This window comes from Hemitrygon akajei, chromosome 10, assembly GCF_048418815.1.
Source record: "Hemitrygon akajei chromosome 10, sHemAka1.3, whole genome shotgun sequence".
Classification (NCBI taxonomy): Eukaryota; Metazoa; Chordata; class Chondrichthyes; order Myliobatiformes; family Dasyatidae; genus Hemitrygon; species Hemitrygon akajei.
This window is the reverse complement of record NC_133133.1, coordinates 136,194,623-136,207,266: the sequence shown is the minus strand read 5'-3', so window position 1 is coordinate 136,207,266 and position 12,644 is coordinate 136,194,623. Positions and strand designations below refer to the sequence as shown.

Genomic DNA, 12,644 nt, shown 5'->3' with positions numbered 1-12,644 from the left:
ACCCCAGCTTGTGTCCAGATGGCTAGCTACACATGACTCCATGGCTCCCCTCTTCTGAGCCACAGCCATCTTGAGGCCCTCTCTGCCGCTTCCGTGGTATTGCGGATGGCTCTCCTCTTCCTCTCTCCCTCGATGCCCAAATTGCTGAAGGCTCTGGCTAAGGAACGGGCTGCGAATCCCCTACAACCAACTTCCACTGGGCGACACCTCGCTCTCCATCCAGCCTGCTGGCAGTTGCTGACCAGTCCTGCGTACTTTCCTTTCAAAGGCCTCTTCCAAGTGATCTTCCCATGGGACTGTCAGCTCCAGCATCACTACTTACTTGGTAGACTCAGACACAAGGACAATGTCTGGTCGCAGGGTGGTGGCAGCGATATGGTTGGGGAACCTCAGCTGCCTTTCGAGTTCCACCAACAGCTGCCAGTCCCTTGCAGAGGTCAGGATACCTGCCAATGTTCTTTTGGTGGGTATTGGCTGCTCCCTGGCTCTGACAAAGGCAATGGTCTGCTTGGAGGGTCAGGACCGCTTCGCCCACTCCACTCCTGTGCTGATGGCTTCAGCGATGGTCTTCAGGACCTGATCATGCCTCCATCGGTACCATCCCTCACCAAGTGCCCTTGTGCAGCTGCTGAGGATGTGCTCCAGGGTTCCTCGCTTGGAACACAATGGGCGCGCTGATGTCTCTGCTTTGCCCCATGTGTGCAGGTTTGATGGGCTTAGAAGCACACCGTACACTGCCTGGATGAGAAATTGGATGCGGCGTGGCTCAGCTTTCCAAAGCTCAGCCCAGGTCACTTTCCTCTCCACCGCATTCTCCCATCTTGTCCAAGCTCCCTGTAGCTTCATTTCTACCGCCTTGCAGGTTCTCGTCTCCTCCACTGCTGCTCTCACCTCCTCCTGAACTAGGCGGCGCCTTTCCTTCCCTCTGATGGTGCCCATTTGGGGAGTTGGAAAGGATCCTAGCCCAGCTCGGCCTCGTGTGACCACTCCCACCAGCCTCCTGTGACACAGCCTTTCCTCTGCTTCCTGAACAGCTTCCTCTGCCCTCCACTTCCTGCCAGTCCTCACTTGGACCCCTGCTCTAGCCACCTTCGGATCACTTGAGTCCCTGTACTGTACCACCTCTCTGGCTCTTGTTACCTTGAATTCCTCCTCCAAGGATTTGAAGGGCAGTCGCAGTTTGTTGTGTCCATAGAGTGCGATGCTGCTCCGGCTCCTCGGCAGCCGCAGCCATCTCCTGAGGTGCTTGCTGACCCTCCTCTCTAAGGTTTCAACTGTCGAGATCAGAACAGCATAGACGAGAAGGGGCCCACAGGATTCTGGGAAGAATGTTATGTTGATACACCCAGGCTTTGAACTTCCCAGGTAGGCCAGACTTGTCCACAGATTTCAGCCAGCCATCCATCTCGGTGCAGGTCGCATGAATGGATGTCGTGTCCCTTAGAGAGCGGTCAAAAACCTTACCTAACCCCTTGACTGGCTTTTCTGTGATGGTTGGGATGGCTGTGCCTGCGATGCTGAACCGGAACCCCCACCTACCCTTTCCTCAGCACCATTGATCTTGATTTGGTTGGTTTGAAACGCATCCGGGCCCACTCCACCAGCTTTTCAAGCCCCTGCAGAATCCACCGGCAGCCTGGGACTGATTCTGTGGTGACTGTGAGGTCATCCACGAATGCCCTGACGGGTGGCTGCCGTTGAGCGGAATTCACTCTGTGCCCTCTGCACTCTGTTTCAGCAGACTTAGTGAGCATGTTCATGGCTGGGGAGAACAGTGTCACTGAGACAGTGCACCCTGTGATGATGCCGATCTCCACCTCGTGCCAGCTTGATGTAATTGCTCCTGAAGAGACCCTCATCCTGACGCTGCTGTAATAATCAGCGATAAGGTCTCTGATTCTGCTGGGGACGTGATATTTGGTCAGTGTGAGGTGCACCAGGTTGTGCGGAATGGAGTCATATTCATTTGCCAGGTCGAGCCAAAACACTGACAGGTTGCCCTTGTTCTCCCTGATGAGCTGCGTCACCACTCTGGTGTGCTCCAGACAGCCCGGCATCCCTGAAATGCCACCCTTCTGGACTGAAGTATCGATATAGGTGTTCTTTGCTAGGTAGGTGCATGGCTGAGTGGAAACTGCACTGAAGAAGATCTTCGCCTCGACACACAGCAGGGAGATGATGCGGAACTAGTCTATCTGGGTGTCGTTTTCCTCCTTCGGGATCCACACCTCTTCAGCCACTCTCCACAGTTCTGGGATCTTCCCCCTTCGGAAGATTTGCAGCATCTTCCACAGACACAGCAGGAGTTTGGGGCAGTTCTTGTACACTTTGTACGAGGTGCTGCTTGGTCCTGGAGCCGAGCTTGCCCTTGCTTTGCGGACGACGTCTCTGACTTCCTTTAGCTGCAGCTCTGACATGTCGAACTGCACAGCCGGATCAGGGGGGTCTGTTAGGGTGTTGCACTCCCGCAGCTCCTGCTCTCTTTCAGGATCGTTGTAAATCTTCAGATGTTGGTCTGTGTCTTCCTGCAAACAGGCCAGTTTCCCACTGCGCTTCTGCCCCAGAAACTCCTCGGTGAACTTGAAGGGGTTGGCAATAAAGGCAGCATGTTTTTGGGCCCTTTCATGACGCCGTCTCCGATGCCACTCTGCCGGGCGGTATAGTATTTGAAAGAGGAAAAAACAGGAAATCTGTTAATGTTCTGAATTTATGTTAGACTGACTTTCATGCAATGAGGCTGGAGGCTGTTCACTAGACAAGTCTACTAATGAATTCAGTGTTCATTGGGGGGCAATCCTGAAAAGAAGTGAAATGCTACACAGCTTTCCACCCTCCATTTCTTCTGCCTACCGACACTTCTTTCACTTCTCTATCTTTCTCCTCAATCTCCTGTCATCACCCTCTTTCCCCTCTCCGTTGTTCACCCTTACCCCTTTACATACTGAATTCACATCATTCTTCCATTGTGCTCACAATAGACCTCACTTCCTCCAAGCTCCTTTGCCCACTGAACCTCCTGATCATGTTGACCCCACCCATTCCCCAACTCTTGGCTCACAGCAGCCCTCTCATGTGCCTACTGCTCACCCTGACTCTTCTCCCACTACCCAATCGCAGTCACACCAAGCAAGCTTTGCTCTTCTTCCTCTTCCAAGCCCTGGGAGATGAGAGACTATTAGGGAGGGAGGGAGCCACAAGACAAGGGGAGAGGTTGAGCTGCTTGAGTTGCATCTATCTAAGCAATCACCGTGTCTGGAGATGGTGGAAAGTCTTTGGAATAACAGGAAGTGTATCACTTACTACAGGATACCTTTATGACTCGCTACTTGACACTTCAGCTAGAAGCTCAAGACCATTCAGGATGACGCAGCTGGCTGAAAAAGCCTTCCATCCACACTCCCAGTTTCATTTTCTCCACCGCCGGTACTCTGTGGTTCCTTAGCATGCCACCTACAAAATCCATTTCTTGCCTACACCACCGAGTGTGATTTTGGGTCTGAGGTTGATGGATATTTGTTGGGTGTCAGGGGACATAGAACCAAGTTGGGGAGATGTATTTAATTGATGCGGTTTGTGGATTTGACTCTAGTTCATGTTATTATGTGTTTCTGGTCACACCTTTTTGTTGGTATTTTGTGCCATTCTGATCGGGACAGACTAGCTGTGCAGCCCAAGGTTAATGAATGACACAGCTAGACTGAACTAAACTGAATACACCTGGTCTGGTTGGATGATTTGTGGTTGGTATTTTATTTTCTTTGTTTTTTGCTTATGTGTTTTTTTTTTGCAGTTTGCACGTTTTGTGCGAAGGAGGTTTAATTTTTTTTCTTTAAAAGGGTCCCATGGCTTTTCTTTCTTTGTTTTGTGTCAGTCTGAGAGAAGATAAGTCCCAGGGCTGTGTACTACATACATATTTTGATAATAAATAAATGTACTTTGAACCTTTGAGCAGTGAGTTGACTTTCCAGGATGTGAATACTTTTCAATCCTGCTTTAAACTCAAATTGCCCTCCTCACAAAAAGAAACCCTATGAATGACTGTGCTTTCTGATCTTGTTTCAAATGTTTCAAAGGTACATTTAACGTCAGAGAAATGTATACAATATATATCCTGAAATTCTTTTTCTTTGCAGCCGTCCACAAAAACTGAAGAGTGCCCCAAAGAATGTATGATAGTTAAATGTTGGAACCCCACAGCCCCCACCAACTCCCCCCTCCCACGCGTAGCAGCAGGAAGCAACGATCCCCCCTCCCCCAGCAGCAAAAAAATGTATCGGTGCGAGCACTCAAGCATGAAGCAAAGCATCAATAAAGACACAGACTTGTAGAACCTCAAATACTTCTCGTTCACCTGGTAATTCGACATACCACAGGCTCTCTCTCTCTCTCCCTAATAAGGGTAAAAGAGGTGTCTGTCTCACTCTATGCTAATCTTAAAAACTCCACAGACACTGCCTGACCTGCAAGTATTTCCTGCATTTTCTCTTTTCATTTCAGATTCCCAGCACCTACAGTTATTTGCTTTTTAAGTGTCCTCTCTTTAAGCAATGAGCTAAACTAGGGTGAATAGACCTGATTGTAATCACATCACTGCCCTTTTGCAAAACAATACTAGAATCTGAATTCACAAATTTCAAGGCAACCTAACAGTGTGAAAATTTAGAAGTGAAATTAAGCTCTAAAAACTAACATGGAAGCAGCCTTGAGAGAGCCCAGAGACTTAAGAAAATAAAATGCTGCAAGAACATGTTGGAGATCTGCACCTGATGGCAAAGCTGTACTGCTGGCTTGACCCTACAGAGTAAAACTGAACACAAATGGACAGCAAACAAATATAAACTGGCCAAAGGGCAGAAAGATATTGGATTGGAAAACTATAGGCTAGTCACTAATAGGCTAAATCATTTAAAAGTAATTCTAATGCTTTCATAATTAAAAAATGTATTCCTAAAACAATTTCCAAATTCCTAAACACTTCCTAACACCCAGGCAACACACACAACACCCTATCTTGGCCCGAAATGTGCATCTACAGATTTTATCTTGTTTATAATCCCTACATGCTTTCCATTAACCTGCTTTCCCTAAATTTGAACCTTCAAAGCCTTGTGCATGATTCTTCATATTTATTGTTGACATTGATCTCCAAACCTGACTCCAAAACCTGTAATCCCTTACCTTTGGCTCCAAATGAATAGCCTGTACTGCTGCACCTGACCACTTTACCAAAGCAAGCACCTAACTTCAAACTAAAATCCCTCTAGGATTCTAATGGTTCTTCTAAGCTCGACTGCTCCTTTAGCAATGCACAGCCTTTGGAAATAGATCCCTGTCCTGAATCCTCCAATGTAACTCTAGGTGGGTGGATAATGTCAAGTGGAAATTGATGGGTTTGTGTAGACTGGGGCCAAATCACAGTTTCCAGTGAAACCAAGAATTTTGAGAAATCAGCGTAGCAAACGTAAGAAAGGAGATTGTCCTGGGAGCCACAATATATGTATCGCATTGAACTGCTGCTGCTAAGTTAACAAATTTCACGTCACATGCTGGTGATAATAAACGTGATTCTGATTCCTCCTGAGATTGAGTTTCAGGAGATTCAAGCGTGAACAGAAAGGACGAGCCGAGAACAGTAGAGCTGATGAGTTGTAGCTGTGGGGTGTGCTGAATTGCGATATGCAAGGAGGAAGTTGGCGAGCTTCTGATTCAGTGTCGGTCTGGTGTGTTCTATTGACATTGCTCACAGTCTGTCCTTTAGATTCTGCACGAACCTTTCTGCCAAGCCATTTGTAGCTGGGTGGCACAGTGTGGATGTAATATGTCTTTATTCCATTCATTTTCAGGAATGACTGAAGCCGTTCGGCAACAAACTGTGGTCCATTGTCACTGACTCAGTGTTCTGGAATGCCAGTCTTTGAGAAGAAGCTTCTCAACATATAACAGTGTGCAAGGCTGTACTGGGAAAACTCCTGGCCATTTTGTAGCTGCATTCACAACTACCAAGACATGTGTGCCCATGAATGGAATGGCAAAATCCACGTCAACCCTCTGCCAGGGCAATGCAGGCTGTTCCCAGGGATGGAGAGGTGTTGCTCATGGCATCTTCTGGAGGTGTTGACATCCTGAACAGTGCATGGCAAGCTGCTGGATCTGCTGATCCCAAGCCATTAGCCAAAGCTTTGAGTCAACACCACGCCTAGATGACTGGCACGCAGCTCCTCCAACACTCAGCACTCAGCTTGAATGGTACAACAGCTCTCAACCTCCATCAAGAACAGTTCATCCCGGCGCTTATAAAAATGAAGGGACTGGAACTTTTGCTGCACATTCCATCTATTTTGGGTGGCCATGTCAACCTGAGATAGTGAGGGGTCGTTTCTGGTTTCCCTTTGGATCATTTCTGCTGTAATAGGGAGACTTTTGATTTGCATTCGGGAGAATACATCATGAGGAGTGCCTTCTTTTGTAAATTTTTCATGTACTTCCTTTGGCAAGGATAAACAGGGCAATCCATCAGCATTTCCATGATTAGTTGTCCACTTGAATTTGATTTTGTAAATGTGTCCTCCATGAAATAGAGCCCATCTCTGCATTCATGCTGCTGCTGTTAGTGGAACACCCTTCTGTGGGTTGAAAATGGACACTAGTGATTGATGATCAGTAACGGAGGGGGTAAACTCTCCCACACAACTACTGGTTAAAACTTTTTACACTCCAAACCAGACTCAAGGCCCCTCCGTCAATCTGCGATTAATTTCCTTTGCAGTGGTAAGAGAAGGTGATGAAAAGGCTATGGGGCATTCACTTCCATCACTCATTACGCATGATATGACTGCACCTATACCATGAGGCGAGGTATCACAGGCAAGCTTCACCGGATGACGTGGATCATAATGTGTGAGTGCAGTGTCTGACGTCACCATTTTCTTTGTCTTTGGAAAGCCTCCTCACACTGCTTTGTCCATTGCCATTTCTTCCCAATCTGTAGTAATGAGTTCATGGGGTTTAGCACAATAACTAGGTTAAGCAGGAATCCGTTATATTAATTGACAAATCTTAAAAAGAGCCACAACTGTGACACATCCTTTGGCCTTGGGGCATCCACCACTGTTTGAATTTTCTCAGCACACTTATGTAATGCTTGTGCTTCATTGGTGTGACTGTGGTGAGTGATGTTTGGTTTAAAGAATTCATGCTTGTCCTGTTATGCTCAGAGCCCATAATCTTCTAATCTTTTTAACACAGCCTTGAGATTTTGGAAAGGTTCCTTGTCATCATTAATGGTAACAATGGGATCTGGGTAACAGTGAATGCCTGGGCAGCCTTGCAGCACCTGGTCCGTGGCTTTCTGCCAGAATGCAGACGCTACTCCAACAATAAGCCTATTATAGTGATAAAACCTTTTGTGAGTGTTTATTGTGAGAGACAGCTTGAACTCTTCTTCCATTTTGATCTGTAGGTAGGCTTTGGTTAAGATCACTTTGCTGAAGTGTTTGCTTCCAGAAAGGTTTGCAAAGATATCTGCTATTCTGGACAGAAGGAATTAAAGAAATTACTTTCAGTACTGGGTGGTTGGAGACCTTAAAATCACCTCAGATCCTGACAGACCCATCCTTGTTGCCTACTGGGATCATTGGCATTGCCGATAGGCTCCACTCACCCTTGGAAAGAATTCCTTCAGCCTCCATGCAATCTAGCTCACTGGCTATTATATCATAATGGTATAAGGAGCCGGACAGCTTTAGTTAAACTTGTTTGTGGCATTTTCATTTAACACTATTTTACCCTGATGTGTTTGAGTTTTCCAATGCCATCCTTGAACATTGCTGTGGCATCATCCAGCAGCTTTCATTTTACTCTGTTGCAGGGGATGTGGCAGGCGAATGGTCGATGGATCTCCAATCAAGTTGTAGTTCTCTCAGCCAATCACCTTCCCACAAAGCTGACCGTCCTGTCTTTGCTACATACAAACCTAATGTGGCTTGTTGGTTGTTGTATTTCACTGTTACGGATGCCATTCATCACAGGAGTTACTCTAGTATAAGTTCTTAATTCTGCAGGCTTTAGTTCAGTAACTTTGAAATGCCATTCTGACTCATCTTTTGGAATGACTGAAGCTGCTGAGCCAGTGTCCAATTCTATTTTAATTAATTTGCCATTCACTTCTGGTGTAAGCCATATTGCTTGTCTCTTGTTAGTTTTCACATTGTAAATCTCAAGGCTTCTCAGTCCTGTGTCACACTCATTTTTATCAGATTTTTCATCAACAGCATGCAGATTAGTGCTCTTTCTGAAACTGCAACATGACTTTTTATCTTTAACCCTTGTATGCTCTTTGAACATGTGTCCTATTTTGTTGCATTTTCTGCCAGTTTTGTCTTTAAACCAGCATTAGTCTGGTGTTATGTGAGCCCGTCACAACAGTAACACAATTTGTTTGGCCAGGCCGGCTTCTATTCAGACGTTGCATTTCTGTTCATATTCATTTTTATTCCTGACTGCAACTCAATTGCTGCCATTTCCTTTGATACAGCATATTCAACTGCTCTTTTAAATGTGAGATGTGCTTCATATAGGAATCATTTTAAATACTTTCTTCGAAGATTCCACAAACTGAAAATCTCCCAGTGTATTAAGCCCATCACTGAACTGACAATACTCAAACAAAATCTTCATTCCGGCCACGTATGCTGAAATGGACTCCCTTTTGATTCTGCTTATGAAACCTAAAGTGTTCTGCAATCAACAATGGTTTTGGTTCTAAATGTTCCTGCATAGAGGAATATTTAAATAAACCCAAGACGTAGGGGGGCTGTTGAGCCATGAGCAAGTAGGATGCATTCTCCTGTTCCTCTTGTTGGAGGAAAACCACCTTATATACCGGCTGGGTAGCCTCCAACCTGATGGCATGAACATTGACTTCTCTAACTTCTGTTAATGCCCCTCCTCCCCTTCTTACCCCATCCCTGATATATTTGGTTTTTTCCCCCTCCTTTTTTTTCTCTCTCTGCCCATCACTCTGCCTGTTCTCCATCTCCCTCTGGTGCTCCCCTCCCCCTTTCTTTCTCCATAGGCCTCCCGTCCCATGATCCTTTCCCTTCTCCAGCTCTGTATCCCTTTTGCCAATCACCTTTCTGGCTCTCAGCTCCACCCCGCCCCCTCCGGTCTTCTCCTATCACTTCACATTTCCTGCTCCCCCTCCTACTTTCAAATCTCTTACTATCTTTCCTTTCAGTTAGTCCTGATGAAGGGTCTCGGCCCGAAACATCAACAGTGCTTCTTCCTATAGATGCTGCCTGGCCTGCTGTGTTCCACCAGCATTTTGTGTGTGTTGCTTGAATTTCCAGCATCTGCAGATTTCCTCGTGTCTCTCAGAACCATTCAGTTTGCACAGGGGCACAAATCAGGGCTGTGCATTAAGTCCCTTATTGTTTGCGTTGGCCCTAGAACCACTGGCAGAGACCATACGTTCTCACCCCGAAATCTATGGGTACAATACAGAATATACTATCAACAAAATTTCCCTTTATGCGGATGATATCTTGTTGTTTGTAACAAAACCATATATTACTATTCCACTTTTGCTGGAAATAATCAATTTATTTGGCACTTTCTTGGGATACAAGATTAATTGGGGGAAAAGTGAATTATTCCCGGTCAGAGTAGAAGAACAGGAGGGGCTTAAACAATTTCCATTCAAAATAACCCTTGAGAAGTTTACTTAACTTGGAATTGCAATAACTAAAAAGTATAGTTCTCTATTTGAAGCGAATTTTACCCCTCTAATTGAAAAGATTAAAAAGAAAATAGAATTCTGGAAGACACTCCATATTTCTTTAGTGGGTAGCGTAAATGCAGACAAGGTGCTGCATTTCAGAACCTGCCCCTCTTTCTTACCAAAACTTTTCTTAAAAGATTAGATTTGATAATTCTACCTTTCATATGGAATTATAAAGCCCATCGAATTAGGAAAGAGCATCTCTGCAAGAGTAAGGCTGTTGGGGGGTTGGCACTACCTAACATTATTTTTTATTACTGGGCTGTCAACGTCAGCCATATAGCATACTGGATAGATGATACAGTTGTACTTCCTGGATGGTTGAAGATGGAGCGTGAGGATTGCCTACCATATTCCATAGGGGCAATTATAATGTCCTCCATTCGGTTAAATAAAGCCTGTTACAGAGGCAACCCTATTATCCATAGTACCATACAGATGTGGAGACAAATGGGGAAGCATTTGAAACTTAGAATCCTATCTTTTCTTGTACCTATATCAGCGAACCCCTCTTTTATCCCCTCATGTATAGATGGGGCCTTTGATACATGGTGAGAATTAGGGATACGTAGTGTGGGAGACATACATACAAAGGATTTTTGCGTCGTTTTGGCAACTCCGGGACATATTCAGATTGCAAAAGAGTCATTTTTTCAGGTATCTCCAGCTAAGACACTATATAAGATCACATCTTTCTGGCTTTGAGAAGGCAGAACATGATAAATTAGATAGATAATTAAGATCATGTTTAGGGACAGAACACATCATCGCCTATTTGTATGATGCCAAACAAAACAATTGCCATACGATAATGGATAATATTAAAAATGAGTGGGAAAAGGAGTTGGGTACAGAGTTAGAGGTTATATGGAATAAGGCTTTGGAGTATGTTAACTTGTGTTCCATCAATGCCAGGTATTGTTTAATACAATTTAAAATCCTATATAGACTACGTTACTCAAAAGTAAGGAATCCTAAAATATTCCCAGAGTTGTCCCCGATGTGTGAGAAATGCAGATTTGTTACATAGTTATGCTTTATGTCCCAGGATACAAGAGTATTGGAAGCAAATATTTGAGGTCCTATCGAAGGTACTATAGGTTTAGATAATACCAGATCCCAGTTTAATTATTTTTGGAACTTCTCTGAGGTCAAATAAATTCCAGGCTACGCAGCAACAACTCCTACTGAAAGAAACTCATACTGATGTTCTGGAGAAAGGAGGAAACTCCATCACTGGCTGCATTAATGGATACTTAGCACCTGGAGTGGATAAGATATGTTATGAAGGACAGACTCAAGGAATTTGAAAAACCTGGCAATCATTACTGTTGTACTTAGTTCAGCCGTCGGTTTCTTCTAAGTGTGGGGGTTGATAGAACCTAACCAGCACATACGGGAGGGAAGTGCTGGGAAGGGGAAAGGAGATGGGTGGGCGGGTGCCCTTTTCTTTTTCCTTGTTTACTATACATACATTCATTTGATTTTCATTATGTTAACATAACAAAGAAAAGAAAAAGAGAAGCACTGCACTTTAGGACATTGTCTGTTGTGGTTAAGCGGATGTTGCTTCACAATAAAAACATTTGAAACCAAATAAACCCCAGACAACAACCTAACCTGTTGAAGTGCAGCGAGACATTAAAGTTTTTTAAAAAGCGCAACACGTTTGTTTCGTCACTACTGTTACGTTCTATAACTCCAGAAATGTCTGAAGAGCTCATTTGGTTTGGTTGGAGCAGTCAATGGCCTAAGCAAACTGTATGCATTTAAACCGGATGCACTCAGCAAAACTGGCACTCACTTTTCATTGGCTATTTCATTTGCTTCAATTCAAACAGTATACGATATCTGGTTATCTCATGTACAGTTAAATGTGTCTATCTTTCTGATGCAGCCAGCCGTTTCTGGTTTTTTTAAATTTATGATTGTTATCACTCGGTCCTCACTGTTTATGAGCTCATGAATTTTGTCTGTTTTCTACCTTTTTTTAAAAACTCTATTGTCTTTCTGTTGCCCTTGAGAAGAAACACACGTGTTGTGCTTTTTTTTAAAACTTGAATGTCTCGCTGCACTTCAACAGGCTAGACTGTCGTCTTGGGTTTATTTAAAGCGCCCTTGTCACTACTGTTATGTCCTATAACTCTAGAAATTAATCAAAAGAAAACCATAAGAGACCGGGATAAACATGACTCTTAGTTTTGTTTTTACTTTTAGTGAGGTGTACACTTATCATGTGGTGGTGTGATGACATAAGCCATTCATGTGCTTTTACATATAACCCATAATGAATTATTTAAATGAACAAAGAATGCTTAATCAAGCAATATATTTACAATATTATTCAAATATTTCCAAAATATTCAATACACAACAATATCTAAAGAAAGATGTGCTGGTCCTGGATAGAGTCCAGCAGAGATTCACAAGATTGATCACAAGGCTGAGAGACAGAGATATATCCAATTAAATCATGTTCCATATGGAATCAGAGAGAGTTTTTGAAGGAGACCATTCAGTCCACTTTGTCTATGCTAGTTGAAAAAGGACCGCCCATCCCAATCCCACCTTCAGCACTTGAATTATTTTCCTGCAGGCCATGGTATTCCAAGTCATAGTCAGGAACTTTTTAAACGTGGCATTGGTATCAGCATCTACCATCGTTTCATCCAGATCTCCACCAAACTCTCGGTAATTATTTTGTGCTCATTTTCCTTCTAGATCTTGAATGTTAAATTGATGCCCCTTTTTACCCCCCCCCCAACTAAGGGAAACAGATTCCTCCTATATACATACATTGCTTCTCATAACTTTACATATTTCAATTAAGTCTTGCCTTGGCCTCCTGTTGTGATGGAAAATAACT

General features: G+C 44.1%; 1 pseudogene; it reads right to left on the bottom strand.

The window, feature by feature from the left end:
- Nucleotides 1-26: 26 nt before the first annotated feature.
- On the bottom strand, nt 27-12,439 carry LOC140734028 (uncharacterized; annotated as a pseudogene).
- Between the last annotated feature and the right edge of the window lie 205 nt (nt 12,440-12,644).